The sequence below is a fragment of the Oncorhynchus kisutch genome, linkage group LG14, assembly GCF_002021735.2.
Source record: "Oncorhynchus kisutch isolate 150728-3 linkage group LG14, Okis_V2, whole genome shotgun sequence".
NCBI classification, from domain to species: domain Eukaryota; kingdom Metazoa; phylum Chordata; class Actinopteri; order Salmoniformes; family Salmonidae; genus Oncorhynchus; species Oncorhynchus kisutch.
In genome coordinates this window covers 38,700,702-38,713,873 of record NC_034187.2, presented here as the reverse complement: position 1 = coordinate 38,713,873, position 13,172 = coordinate 38,700,702, and the positions used below count along the sequence as shown (strand labels likewise).

Sequence of the window (13,172 nt, the reverse complement as noted above, 5' to 3'; positions counted from 1 at the left end):
TAAAAACACGTTCGCGCATGATGCATTCTCAGTATGTGAAAACAAATTAAAGGGTTATAGTATGCCAGGATGTTATCGTCATCTAGTAGAATTTGCTGTACACTTCTCAGGAATTTCACAGCCACAATGCATTGGAACAGTGGGGCTGCAAGTCTTGATAGGTAGTAAGTACACAAGTAAACAACAAACCAACTTGGAAGATTGCCACGACTTCTCCCGAAGTCGTTGCCTCTCCTTGTTCGGGCGGTTTTCAGCGAATAGTGAAGCTTCTGTGATGGTATTCAAATGTCACTCTTTTTTGATCGCCATAAAATGATCACCACTATTTCATCGTAATGTTACTTTGAGCCAGAAGAGATTGACATGCATGTTATTAATGGTAGCTCTCTGTATACATCCAAGGGCCAGCCGTGCTGCCCTGTTGTGAGCCAATTGCAATTTTCCTAAGTCCCTTTTTTGTGGACCACATGACTGAACAGTAGTACAGGTGACAAAACTAGAGCCTGTAGGACCTGCCTTGTTGATAGTGCTCTTATGAAGCTAGAGCAGCACTTTATTATGGACAGACTTCTCCCCATCATAGCCACTGTTGTATCAATATGTTTTGACCATGACACTTTTACAATCCAGGGTTACTCCAAGCAGTTGATAGGAACGCACACATGTTTGTAAGGAAAACAACCATGAAGTCAATGCGGGCACCAGCCAGAAAATGTGCTGGGGGAAAACGTTGCAACGTCTTCATACTTGATCTGGGGGAACACTAGGGAAGTGCTTGGGCTCTCGTTGAAGAGATAAGTTTGTCCTCGCAGTAAAGCCACAAACATAAATTGTCCGCAACAGTGAAATGGTCTACTTCATATGCAAATTCACGAGGATTAATTTGAATTCAACCTCAATTCAAACTGTTGTTAGAAAATCATTTGAAATATAGCATATAGATAATTAGCAGGCAGCATGCCTTGGTTTGAGGGCAGCACGGGTAACTGTGCTGTTGCGTGACAATCACATTCTGGAACAGTGAGAGCATTCTGACATTACGCACATGAAAAAACTCATGCAGGGGCGACGGTTAGAGATATTTGGAACTCACGCGTGAAAGGGTTAAGCTTTGATGTCGCTATAGTAGCTGATGTGTATAGTGTTGAGTCATCAGCATACATATACACACACAGTGGCATGTCATTAGTAAAGATTGAAAAATGTAAGGTGCCCTGGGGAATTACTGATTCTACCTGGATTATGATGGGGAGGCTTCCATTAAAGAACACCTTCTGTGTTCTGTTAGACAGGTAACTCTTTATCCACAATATGGCAGGGGGTGTAAAGCCATAACACATACGTTTTCCAGCAGCAGACTACAGTACGATCGATAATGTCAAAAGCCGCAAAGTATACCAAAACAGCCCAACAATCTTTTTATCATAAATTTCTCTCAGCCAATCATCAGTCAAGCTGTGCTTGTTGAATGTCCTTCCCTATAAGCATACTGGAAGTATGTTGTCAATTTGTTTACTGTAAAATAGCATTGTATCCGGTCAAACACCATTTTTTCCAAAAGTTTTCTAAGGGTTGGTAACCGGCTGATTGTTTGTCTATTTGAGGCAGTAAAGGGGGCTTTACTATTCTTAGGTAGCAGAATGACTTTTGCTTCCCTCCAAGCCTGCGGGCACACACTTTGGGCTGGTGTAGGCTAGTCAATGTTGGGCTGGTGTAGGCTAGCTCGTGTTGGGCTTGGTGTAGGCTAGCCTGTGTTGGGCTGGTGTAGGCTAGCCTGTGCTGGGCTGGTGTGGGCTAGCCCATGTTGGGCTTGGTGTGGGCTGGTGTAGGCTAGACCATGTGAGGCTTGTGTGGGCTTGTTGAGGGAGTGTGTAGGCTAGCCCCTGTTGGGCTGATGTGGGTTTGTTGTGGGATAGCTTGTGTTGGGCTGGTGTACCCTAGCCCGTGCTGGGTTAGACCATGTGGGGCTGATGTGGGATTGCTGTGGGCTAACCTGTGCTGGGCTAGCCCGTGCACTGCAGACCTAGGATGTATATGTTGTTGAAGAGGAGCAGAGAGTCTCTTGGGGGACTGGTCTGTTGGCATTTCATTTTTTAAGTTCCTTTCATATGGCCAAACTAATCAGAGAGACAGATGAAAGCTGAGGGCCAGAGGAAGGGTCACAGATACTCAGTGATGGCTGACGTCTTTCTGATGGATGGGTGCCCTTTGACCCCCCACTAGAGCAACATGGGTAGGGTAAACCAAGTGTAATGGAAGTCCAAATATTAGCTCTGAGGGGTGAGATGAGGCTTAAAGGGGCAATCCTTAGGTGAAACAGTCACACCACCTCTGATTTGGTAAAAAAAATGAAAAAAAGCTTGGGCATGGGCCTGGAGAAAAGTCATAGACAGCGCTATGGATGCAATGGCTGACCAATTGTAGTTTTAAGCTTTTGAGGAATTCCCAGAACATTTGATGAGATGCCCATTAAGTTCTAATTAGGGTTTTATCTAACATTAGGATGATAATGACTGGACAAATAACACATTTGTCCAGTCATGCTGATGATTATAGAATGTTTGAATTAAAAATGTTCCTGATTTTGCAAGAACGTTTCTGAACACATTAAACTTCAGAGAACTAATTTTGGTTTGCTGGGTATATAGTGTTTGTTTACATTTACCAACATTGGAGTAAAACAAGCATATATTTTGGGTTCTGATTTTGACAGTTGAACTAAGCTCTTGAGGCATTTATAAGTTGTAATTCTTCAAGAATCAATGGGTATACACTGCCAGTCAAAAGAATGAGTAGGTGTTCTAAAATTTTTGACCGGTAGTGTATATAATTCCAAATAATGTATGTAGCAAATGCAGATTGCCCCTTTAAGGTACTTACCTGAAAGTTGAGTACTTGTGTTATCATAAAATACAATGGTATATACTCTTTTTTCTAAATTTCAGTAGGCAAATGATTCATCATCGTGATATAATATGTCATAATATTGTGTTATTTCATTGCCTTTTCCCGACAACTAAGGTAAAAGTAATTTATTTATTTATTTTGCAATGAAAAGCTATACAAAAATAAGGGCCTGTTAAAGGATTAGAATTGGTACAGCACCCCCATTGTTCCTTGCCGATGAAGTAAAATAGAGCATGTGAACCCTGAACTTTGAACTTTAAAGTAGTCAGCAAGGTTGTGATCTAATCATACATTTACAATTGGCAGTGGGTTACATAAGCTGAGTTCCTGTGCTCAATGGATCCTTTAATGGCACACTGAACCAGACATCTTCTCACTCGCTGCCCTTCAGTCGGCTATAGCTATATTTACTCCTCTCACGTTTGGACAAGTTTCCACTTGAAACAACCTATTGTTTTGGAATGGATTAGGTGTTCATGTACTGTAGCAAGCATCAGGAGTTGAGGACATGAGGTTAAACACTATGGTCTAGTTACGGTCGATTACCATAACGCTCTCTCGTGTTGGTCAAGATGCTGAGGGGTTATTTGCTCAACCGCAGTGTAGAATTGGAAGTTAAATAAACTCCCAGGAATGAGGGCCTTTCTTCTCGGCGTGAAAATGGTGTGAAACAAATGCGCAGTTGAGAAGACATTAGGCTGTTTATGGTTTATTAATTGTTTCTGAGGGAGAGGCAGTTCAAGCCCCCCCCCGCAGCTACTCGCCCAAGCCTCTCCAGGTTCTCCTTTACCCAAATCCAGATAGCAGATGTTCTGAAAGAGCTGCAAAACCTGGACCCGTGCAAATCAGCTGGGCTTGACAATCTGGACCCTCTATTTCTGAAACTATCCGCCGCCATTGTTGCAACCCCTATTACCAGCCTGTTCAACCTCTCTTTCATATCGTCTGAGATCCCCAAGGATTGGAAAGCTGCCGCAGTCATCCCCCTCTTCAAAGGGGGAGACACCCTGGACCCAAACTGTGACAGACCTATATCCATCCTGCCCTGCCTATCTAAGGTCTTCGAAAGCCAAGTCAACAAACAGGTCACTGAACATCTCGAATCCCACCGTACCTTCTCCGCTGTGCAATCTGGTTTCCGAGCCAGTCACGGGTGCACCTCAGCCACGCTCAAGGTACTAAACGATATCATAACCGCCATCGATAAAAGACAGTACTGTGCAGCCGTCTTCATCGACCTTGCCAAGGCTTTCGACTCTGTCAATCACCATATTCTTATCGGCAGACTCATTAGCCTCGGTTTTTCGGATGACTGCCTTGCCTGGTTCACCAATTACTTTGCAGACAGTTCAGTGTGTCAAATCGGAGGGCATGCTGTCCGGTCCTCTGGCAGTCTCTATGGGGGTGCCACAGGGTTCAATCCTCGGGCCGACTCTTTTCTCTGTATATATCAATGATGTTGCTCTTGCTGCGGGCGATTCCCTGACCCACCTCTACGCAGACAACGCCATTCTATATACTTCCGGCCCGTCCTTGGACACTGTGCTATCTAACCTCCAAACGAGCTTCAATGCCATTCAACACTCCTTCCGTGGCCTCCAACTGCTCTTAAACGCTAGTAAACCCAAATGCATGCTTTTCAACCGTTCGCTGCCTGCACCCGCACGCCTGACCAGCATCACCACCCTGGATGGTTCCGACCTTGAATATGTGGACATCTATAAATACCTAGGTGTCTGGCTAGACTGTAAACTCTCCTTCCAGACTCATATCAAACATCTCCAATCGAAAATCAAGTCAAGAGTCGGCTTTCTATTCCGCAACAAAGCCTCCTTCACTCACGCCGCCAAACTTACCCTAGTAAAACTGACTATCCTACTGATCCTCGACTTCGTCGATGTCATCTACAAAATTGCTTCCAACACTCTACTCAGCAAACTGGATGCAGTTTATCACAGTGCCATCCGTTTTGTCACTAAAGCACCTTATAACACCCACCACTGCGACTTGTATGCTCTAGTCGGCTGGCCCTCGCTACATATTCGTCGCCAGACCCACTGGCTCCAGGTCATCTACAAGTCCATGCTAGGTAAAGCTCCGCCTTACCTCAGTTCACTGGTCACGATGGCAACACCCATCCGTAGCACGCGCTCCAGCAGGTGTATCTCACTGATCATCCCTAAAGCCGAACACCTCATTTGGCCGCCTTTCGTTCCAGTTCTCTGCTGCCTGTGACTGGAACGAATTGCAAAAATCGCTGAATTTGGAGACTTTTATCTCCCTCACCAACTTCAAACATCTGCTATCTGAGCAGCTAACCGATCGCTGCAGCTGTATATAGTCTATTGGTAAATAGCCCACCCATTTTTACCTACCTCATCCCCATACTGTTTTTATTTATTTACTTTTCTGCTCTTTTGCACACCAATATCTCTACCTGTACATGACCATCTGATCATTTATCACTCCAGTGTTAATCTGCAAAATTGCATTATTATTATTCGCCTACCTCCTCATGCCTTTTGCACACAATGTATATAGACTCCCCTTTTTTCTACTGTGTTATTTACTTGTTAATTGTTTACTCCATGTGTAACTCTGTGTTGTCTGTTCACACTGCTATGCTTTATCTTGGCCAGGTCGCAGTTGCAAATGAGAACTTGTTCTCAACTAGCCTACCTGGTTAAATAAAGGTGAAATAATTTATTTTCTTTTTTTTAAAGCGTGACCACCCGTTAACTACAATATAAAACTTCCACATTTTTAGAACACCTGGGGAATTCAAGGTAAACAATGGCAGAGAAAAGACTCTCAGCATGTATTGTGTTTTTGGTCCAAGCCTATGAAAGCAGGAGTCATGAGCCGCCATGAGCCTGCATGTAGCTGGCCTTTTGCTCACCATGTCTGCTCTGCCAAAATGGTCACTATATTCAATTATACCGCTCTAATTGTAAATGCTACACATCAATCACACTTAATAATAATTTTACAAGTGACATATGGTCAGTGGAGTGCTATTCAGCGCAATATTTTGAGAATATAGCCTCAAAAATGTCAAAGTTTATGGCTTAGGTAAAGAAATGATCGTAATTATTATTCATTAATGCCAATAATAATAGACAGGTCATTCAGGTAACGTTTTCTCATAACCCTGGAATATAATAGATGAGAATCTCCATCCCTCACAACGACGTCTTGGAATATACCTTTCAATGTTTATCTAGGCATTCATGACATTTACGTGGAATGGACAATCAAATGTTGATTTGGTTATGTCTATAGGACTAGTGTTCATATTTACGCTAATATAATTATAGAGGCTGATGCAATATGAGGTGGTTGAGCATCGTAGTTCTTTTCCCCGGTCTCATTATAATATTAAAAAAATACTGTAATTACATAAATCATTCTAGTTATGTCAGTTAAGAAGACATATTAATTACAGTATATGTCACCTTTGGTGACATTATTTACTGTATTACATGACTATGACGACATATTGGTTTTATGAAACGTGACAAACCAGTAGAGCAAATAATGAACACTATATTAAACGCGACCAATAAACTTTGATTTGATATGAACAAGCCAAAAGTGCCTGATATCATTGTTTAGGTGGTACACAATTCTTGGCATAGATCTAGGGCCAGAGTCAAGAAAACATCACGTGTATACTAACCTACATTATAACACACAAGAATGCTGTGGCTACTCTGATGCATTCTGAATCCTATTTACATCTATTATTGGATTCAAGAAATAGGACTATGACTCAGTTGGAGAACCACGAGCATGATAAAAAAGAAATGCTTCAGATCTGATATGATTTAGCTGTAAGTCAAATGTATTTACAGTACATGACGTAACCTTGGGTGCTTCCTCTGCCTGTACCTGTCACTCACACGGTCTCCGTCTGCCATGGTTATGCACCAAGGTGCAGCGGCACACCACCAAGACCTGACCCTGTTTGGAACACTGAAACCCACCCTCAGCTGTCAACTCATCTTCTTCCTATGGGGACATGGTAGCACTGTATTGTAATTTTCTACTCACGTTTGGTTCATATACAATTGAAAACATTTCCACTTGAAAAGGAAGTGAAAGTCAAAGAAAAAGGAAGCCTTTACTATATGAGAGTTAGGAAAAAGTCACTAAACTATATATATACTGTATATATGCAGTGGGGCAAAAAAAGTATTTAGTCAGCCACCAATTGTGCAAGTTCTCCCACTTAAAAAGATGAGAGAGGCCTGTAATTTTCATCGTAGGTAGACTTCAACTATGACAGACAAAATGAGAAAAAAAATCCAGAAAGTCACATTGTAGGATTTTTTATGAATTTATTTGCAAATTATGGTGGAAAATAAGTATTTGGTCAATAACAAAAGTTTATCTCAATAAAAGGGTTTTCTAATGATCAATAAGCCTTTTAAAATGATAAACTTGGACTAGCTAACACAAGGTGCCAATGGAACACAGGAGTGATGGTTGCTGATAATGAGCCTCTGTACGCCTATGAAACTATGTATTTCTGATCAATTTCATATTATTTTAATGGACAATTTTTTAAACCTTTTCAATCAAAAACAAGGGCATTTCTAAGTGACCACAAAATTTTGAACAGTAGTGTATATATTTATATATATATATATAGAAAATTGAATTGAAGAGGGCAGTCCATAAGCGCAGACGAAGGATATCAAGGATCTGAAAATATTCTGTAAGGAGGAATGTCTAAGAACCCTCCCAATGTGTACTCCAATCTCATAAAACATTTTAGAAAAAGTGTTGTTATCCTCGCAAGGTGAGGGTATTGGAGTACTGAAAACAAGGGTGCGATAATTTCGACCCCTTTGTTTGTACTTTTATTTTTTTATTACTTGTTCAACTAAATCAAAATTATATTAGTATAAAATAACATAATTTCCTCATTTTTGTATACAATATAGCTCAGTATTTGTATTTGTTTTATACAGTCTTTTTTGCTTATCTTTACCAAGGGTGCCAATCATTTTGGACCCCACTGTATATGAATGAATATAAATTACACATAACGTTGTACTATCCAAATTGTATTATTAAATTGACATCCACATGAAGCTTGAATTAAAATTTGAAGGACACCGAAGTTTCTCAGAAATACATGGCGTGTTGATGTGGTCAAGTCATTATAATAGGGATATTCATGCTCACCATAGTTTTCTGCCAACTAAAATATCATGACAATATTTCCATCAAAAAGACTGCAGGCTTCTTTCCATTCAGAACTATCAAAGCATTTAATAATTTATTGAGACTTCATCTGTCTCAGCATTGATGTTTTTCTCATCCTTTACTCTCCTTATTTATCTTTCTCCTTTCTCTCTACATCTTAAATGCTTTCCATACAATGGGATCTTTCATTGAAAACACCTGTATAGACTGAGAAAACAAGCAGGTCTATGCTATCTGATGGTTCTACCATCCCAGTGTCCCTGCACATACTCTGTTCCAAGACAATCAAACTGAGTGCACTACATTTCCTGCCTATAGTTCCCATGGGTGGGAAGGTAACCAGCAATATCCAATATCAAACCTCTGTAGCCTATGTGAAGTCCACAGTCTATCGTCCTGTTTGAATACATAAACTGTGTCCTTTCTAACTCCCTTCCTTGAAGTAATCACTGATCTGACATGACTAGATAGGTGTAAGCAAGCTTTCCACTGCAATGCTTTTACCAATTATTTAATGTCAGGTCAGTGATTACTTCAAGGAAGGGATGACAGATTGCATTTTATAAGTCTTCCAACAGGGCCTATGTGTATAATTCTCTGAGCTCTCCCTTGATGAGTACAGAAGGCTGGATGTCTCATGTTGGTTCACGTTGTGTTTCCATGATGAGCGAAAGCAATACGTGTGTGGCGCAATCACAGTGTAATATGATAGCTGACTAACACGTTAGCCATCGCTTGGTTGATAGGGCAGTCGCCACAGCGTCTGTGCTCAGGCACGTACACACATGCATTTGAGTGCACCACACACGCACACACACCTCGCCCCCAGTGATATTGAGAAGCCATGTCGCGGGCTGTTCACATGTTTTGACGAGGAGGGTCCGTGTCACGACTGGTTCACGTGTTGTTTTGATCCCAACTGTCGGGGCCCAGTGAGCTAGCACAAGCACAGCTGGCCAGGGTGGCTGAGAGTGGGTACACAGGGAGTTGAAGGACATGGATCCCTGCCAATGCATTTTATACATAGCACACATAGTACAGCTGAGAATTAGGGGTAGGGGGCCCTTGCTCCACCACCACAGACCAACTCCTCCATCTGCCTGCCTAGTGCTGCCTAGGGCTGCCTGTCTCTGGCTTCACCTCCACATAGCCAGCTCTCTGACAGCCCTCTACCAAGCTCCTCCCCTCCCTATCCCCCTGCTACCACTTCTCTCTGCTTTGCTTTGCTTTGCTTTCCTCTTTTTCTTTAATGACAGGAACACAGTAGTGTGAAGGCTCACTGTATTTCTTAGGGATGTCAAAGCAATGGGAGATCACAAAGCTTTTACAATCGTTGAGGGGAAGACTTATTTTCTCCCGGTGTGTAATTTAGTTCCTGTTCAGAAAGGAGAGGAAAGAACCCAGAAGAGGTCACAAGTCTCACTGCGGTAATAATTATTCGAGGAAAGCAACACTGAAGCATACATGAGCGCAACAGCTGTTCCGGACAACTGTGTGATCACGCTCTCTGTAGCCGATTTGAGTAAGACCTTAAAATCGGTCAACATTCACAAGGCCGCAGGGCAAGACGGATTACCAGGACGTGTACTCCAAGCATGCGCTGACCAACGGGTAAGTGTCTTCACTGACATTTTCAACCTGTCCCTGACCGAGTCTGTAATACATGTTTCAAGCAGACCACCATAGTCCCTGTGCCCAAGAACACCAAGGTAACCTGCCTAAATGACTACTGACCCATATCACTCACATCTGTAGTCATGAAGTGCTTTGAAAGGCTGGTCATGGCTCACATCAACACCATTACCCAAGAAACCCTAGATCCACTCCAATCTGCATACCACCCCAACAGATCCACAGATGATGCAATCACTATTGCACTCTACACTGCCCTTTCCCACCGGGACAAAAAGGAACACCTACGTGCGAATGCTATTCATTGACTACAGCTCAGCATTCAACACCATAGTGCCCTCAAAGCTCATCACTAAGCTAAGGACCCTGAGACTAAACACCTCCCTCTGTAACTGGATCCTGGTGGTAAGGGTAGGTAACAACACATCTTCTATGTTGATCCTCAACACTGGGGCCCCTCAGTGGTGTATGCTTAGTCCCCTCCTGTAATCCCTGTTCACCCATGACTGTATGGCCAAGCACGACTCCAATACCATCATGATGTTTTCCGATGACACAACAGTGGTAGGCCTGATCACGGACAACGATGAGACAGCCTATAGCAGGCCTGGGCAATTCCAGTTCTCGGGGTCCTGATTGGTGTGTTAGCTGGGGAAAAGGTGTGACACCAATCAGGTCCCCGAGGACTGGAGTTGCACAGGCCTGGCATATAGGGAGGAGGTCAGAGTGCCAGGATAACAACCTCTCCCTTGACGTGATCAAACAAAGGAGATGATTGTGGACTACAGGAAAAGGAGGGCCGGGCATGCCTCCATTCTCATCGACGGGGCTGTGGTGGAGTAGGTTGAGAGCTTCAAGTTCCTTGGTGTCCACATCACCAAAGAACTGTCATGGTCCAAGCACACCAAGCCAGTGACGACGGCACGACAACGCCTAATCCCCCATCATGAGACTGAAAAGATTTGGCATGGGTCCACATATCCTCAAAATGTTCCACAGCTGCACTACCCCCAAGCCATAAGACTCCTGAACAGCTAATCAAATGGCTCCCCCCCATTTTTACACTGCTGCTACTCTGTGTTTATTATCTATGCATAGTCACTTTACCTCTACCTACATGTACTACCTCGACTAACCTGTGCCCAAACACATTGAATCTGTACCTCGAGCATCGAGCATACATTGTATTGTTGCCCTTTAATTATTCGTTTTTTTAATTTATATTTTATTTGTATTTATTTATTGTTTCCTTAAGTTTATTTAGTAAATACTTTCTTAACACGTAAGTAAGCATTTCACTGTAAGGCCTATGCACCTGTTGTATTCGGCGCATGTGACAAATAACATTTGACAGTAGTCAATTTGATTTGATAACATTTGATTTGATTTGATTTAGCTTCCCCTCGCTCGTTTTTTTTGTTGCCATTTCTCTCTCTCTATCTGGGCTCGTAACATGTTTTGGTAGTTAACAACAACTTTGGAATTGGGCATCCGTCTCAACTTGCCCCTCATTCTACTCTCTCCCCCCCCAGGTTATAAATCATACATCCTGTTTCCTCCCAGCCAAAACAAGCAACGGGAATGGATAAGAAACGGCCAAAACGAATATGGCACTGCGTTAGTGTCATTGCACTCTTTAATCGGAACAGTTAGCTATGTAAAAGTCAACGTCAGCCCTTGTCAGGTGTCACTAATCAGCCGTGAGGTGATAACGTTCAGCGAGAGTCCTCCGGTCCTCCTTTCATCCTTCCCAAACGCCTCTATAAATAAAAGCAGGTTACCAAGTATGGGCTGACTGACGACTGACTCATGCACATTCTCTGTGCTGCGACTGGCCTAGCAGTCATGAAAAGCCCCTTTATATCATCTTAGCGTGCCGCCAGAGCTACAGGAGTTACCGCTAAAGACACCCCCAGTCAGCCGCCAGTGATATCTAGGATGGCCCTAGATCCTGCATGGGGAAAAGGGTGGTGGGTGGTGGTGTTTTTTCCTTTATCTCGCTACGCGCTAAGTGCCACGCGGCCTTAATATGGCTAATTAAACGTTTGAATCGAGGAATGCGTCGGTATTAATACCGATCATTGGCTGGGGAGAGAGTGTTAGCCCTCTCGTGATTATTCCTGCTCCGCCAGAGCTGTCACTCTCCACTCTCCAACCGCAGTCATCCCATCAGCCACTGCTGCTGCTGCTGTATGCCGCTGGGTGGGAAGACCAGTAAAAAGCAAGCTCAAGCCATCCTCAGACTTATAATTAATCTCTTGTCGACTTCTATTGACACATCCACTCTCTGATTAAATAATTACCTAAGCGCCATAAGCCGCTCTGATTGAGTCATAAGCCTGAATGGGCTGTTACATGCAATGGTCACCTCCTTGGGTATGATAAGCTCATCGTTTGCATGCCAGGCAGGCAAGAGCTGCTCTCTCTCTCGTTCCATCTGTCTCTGCTCTGGTTTCGGGGTCTGCAGTTTTGGGTTGCAGTGTTGTTGTTTATACCTCCTCTACAAGATCTTACTTGACTCAGACACAGACACGCACACAGACACACACATAGACACACACCCTCCCCAACCAAACACATTCCGGAACCTGTCACCGGGGTCACACACCATCTGAACCTCCTCTGCCCTCCTGACCCCTTGACAGGTACATGGTGGAACTCTGAGGGAGAGGAGAGATCTGGGATGGGATGGGCCCTCACCAAAGGTACCTGTCTACTCCTTCTGATTCCTCTTGGCTCCTGGGGACGTCTCAGCCTCCAGCATGCCTCTCCCAGGAAGCCATAACTCTCTTTTTGAGGAAGTGAGCTGTGCATGGAGTGCTCTCTGCATCTGTCTGGGAGAGAAAAGGGGGAACAAGAGGTCAGACAGGCCTGGGACCACTTCTAACATGCATTATGGATGACGGCTAGCATGTGCTTGAATATTTACATTTGTCTAAAGGTGATGCAAATACTAAGTTGACTGAGAGAGTGCTATGTTAGTCTGACAACTAAGGTTCCCTCACAAACAGTTAGGTCTTGTGCCAATCTTGAACATAAAAAAAACATGATTGGCACACCAACTTAGTTTGCATGGAGCCATTGATTTAATCAAGAACCAAAATGATGTAATTGTAAGTGTATTCATACTATGATTTACAAACACCAGGATGCTTTATCCTTCACTGTACTATTAAAGCGTTCTGATTTTTAACCAGATCAACATGTTTTTCTTCTCATCTCTTCCTGGTGGATCATACAGTATATGGATCCTATATCCATCCCCTCTCTAGTATCGGTTGGAGCCTTGGAGGAGCCCTGAAACAACATGTCATATAGGAATATCGACAATATGCTCTCGCAAAGCTGTGTTAAAAGCTTTGGGGGTGATCCCTGTAAACTCTCCCAACAATTATAGGCATTTAATTAAGAGGTTGTTT

At 43.2% G+C, this 13,172-nt stretch overlaps 1 long non-coding RNA gene across 1 annotated transcript; it reads left to right on the top strand.

Annotated features, from left to right (window-relative positions):
* The first annotated feature begins 9,682 nt into the window (after positions 1–9,682).
* LOC116353375 (uncharacterized) lies at positions 9,683–12,946 on the top strand. Its single transcript, XR_004202785.1, has 2 exons — positions 9,683–9,732; positions 12,399–12,946. It is a non-coding gene; the product is annotated as an uncharacterized LOC116353375 (long non-coding RNA).
* Positions 12,947–13,172: the final 226 nt, after the last annotated feature.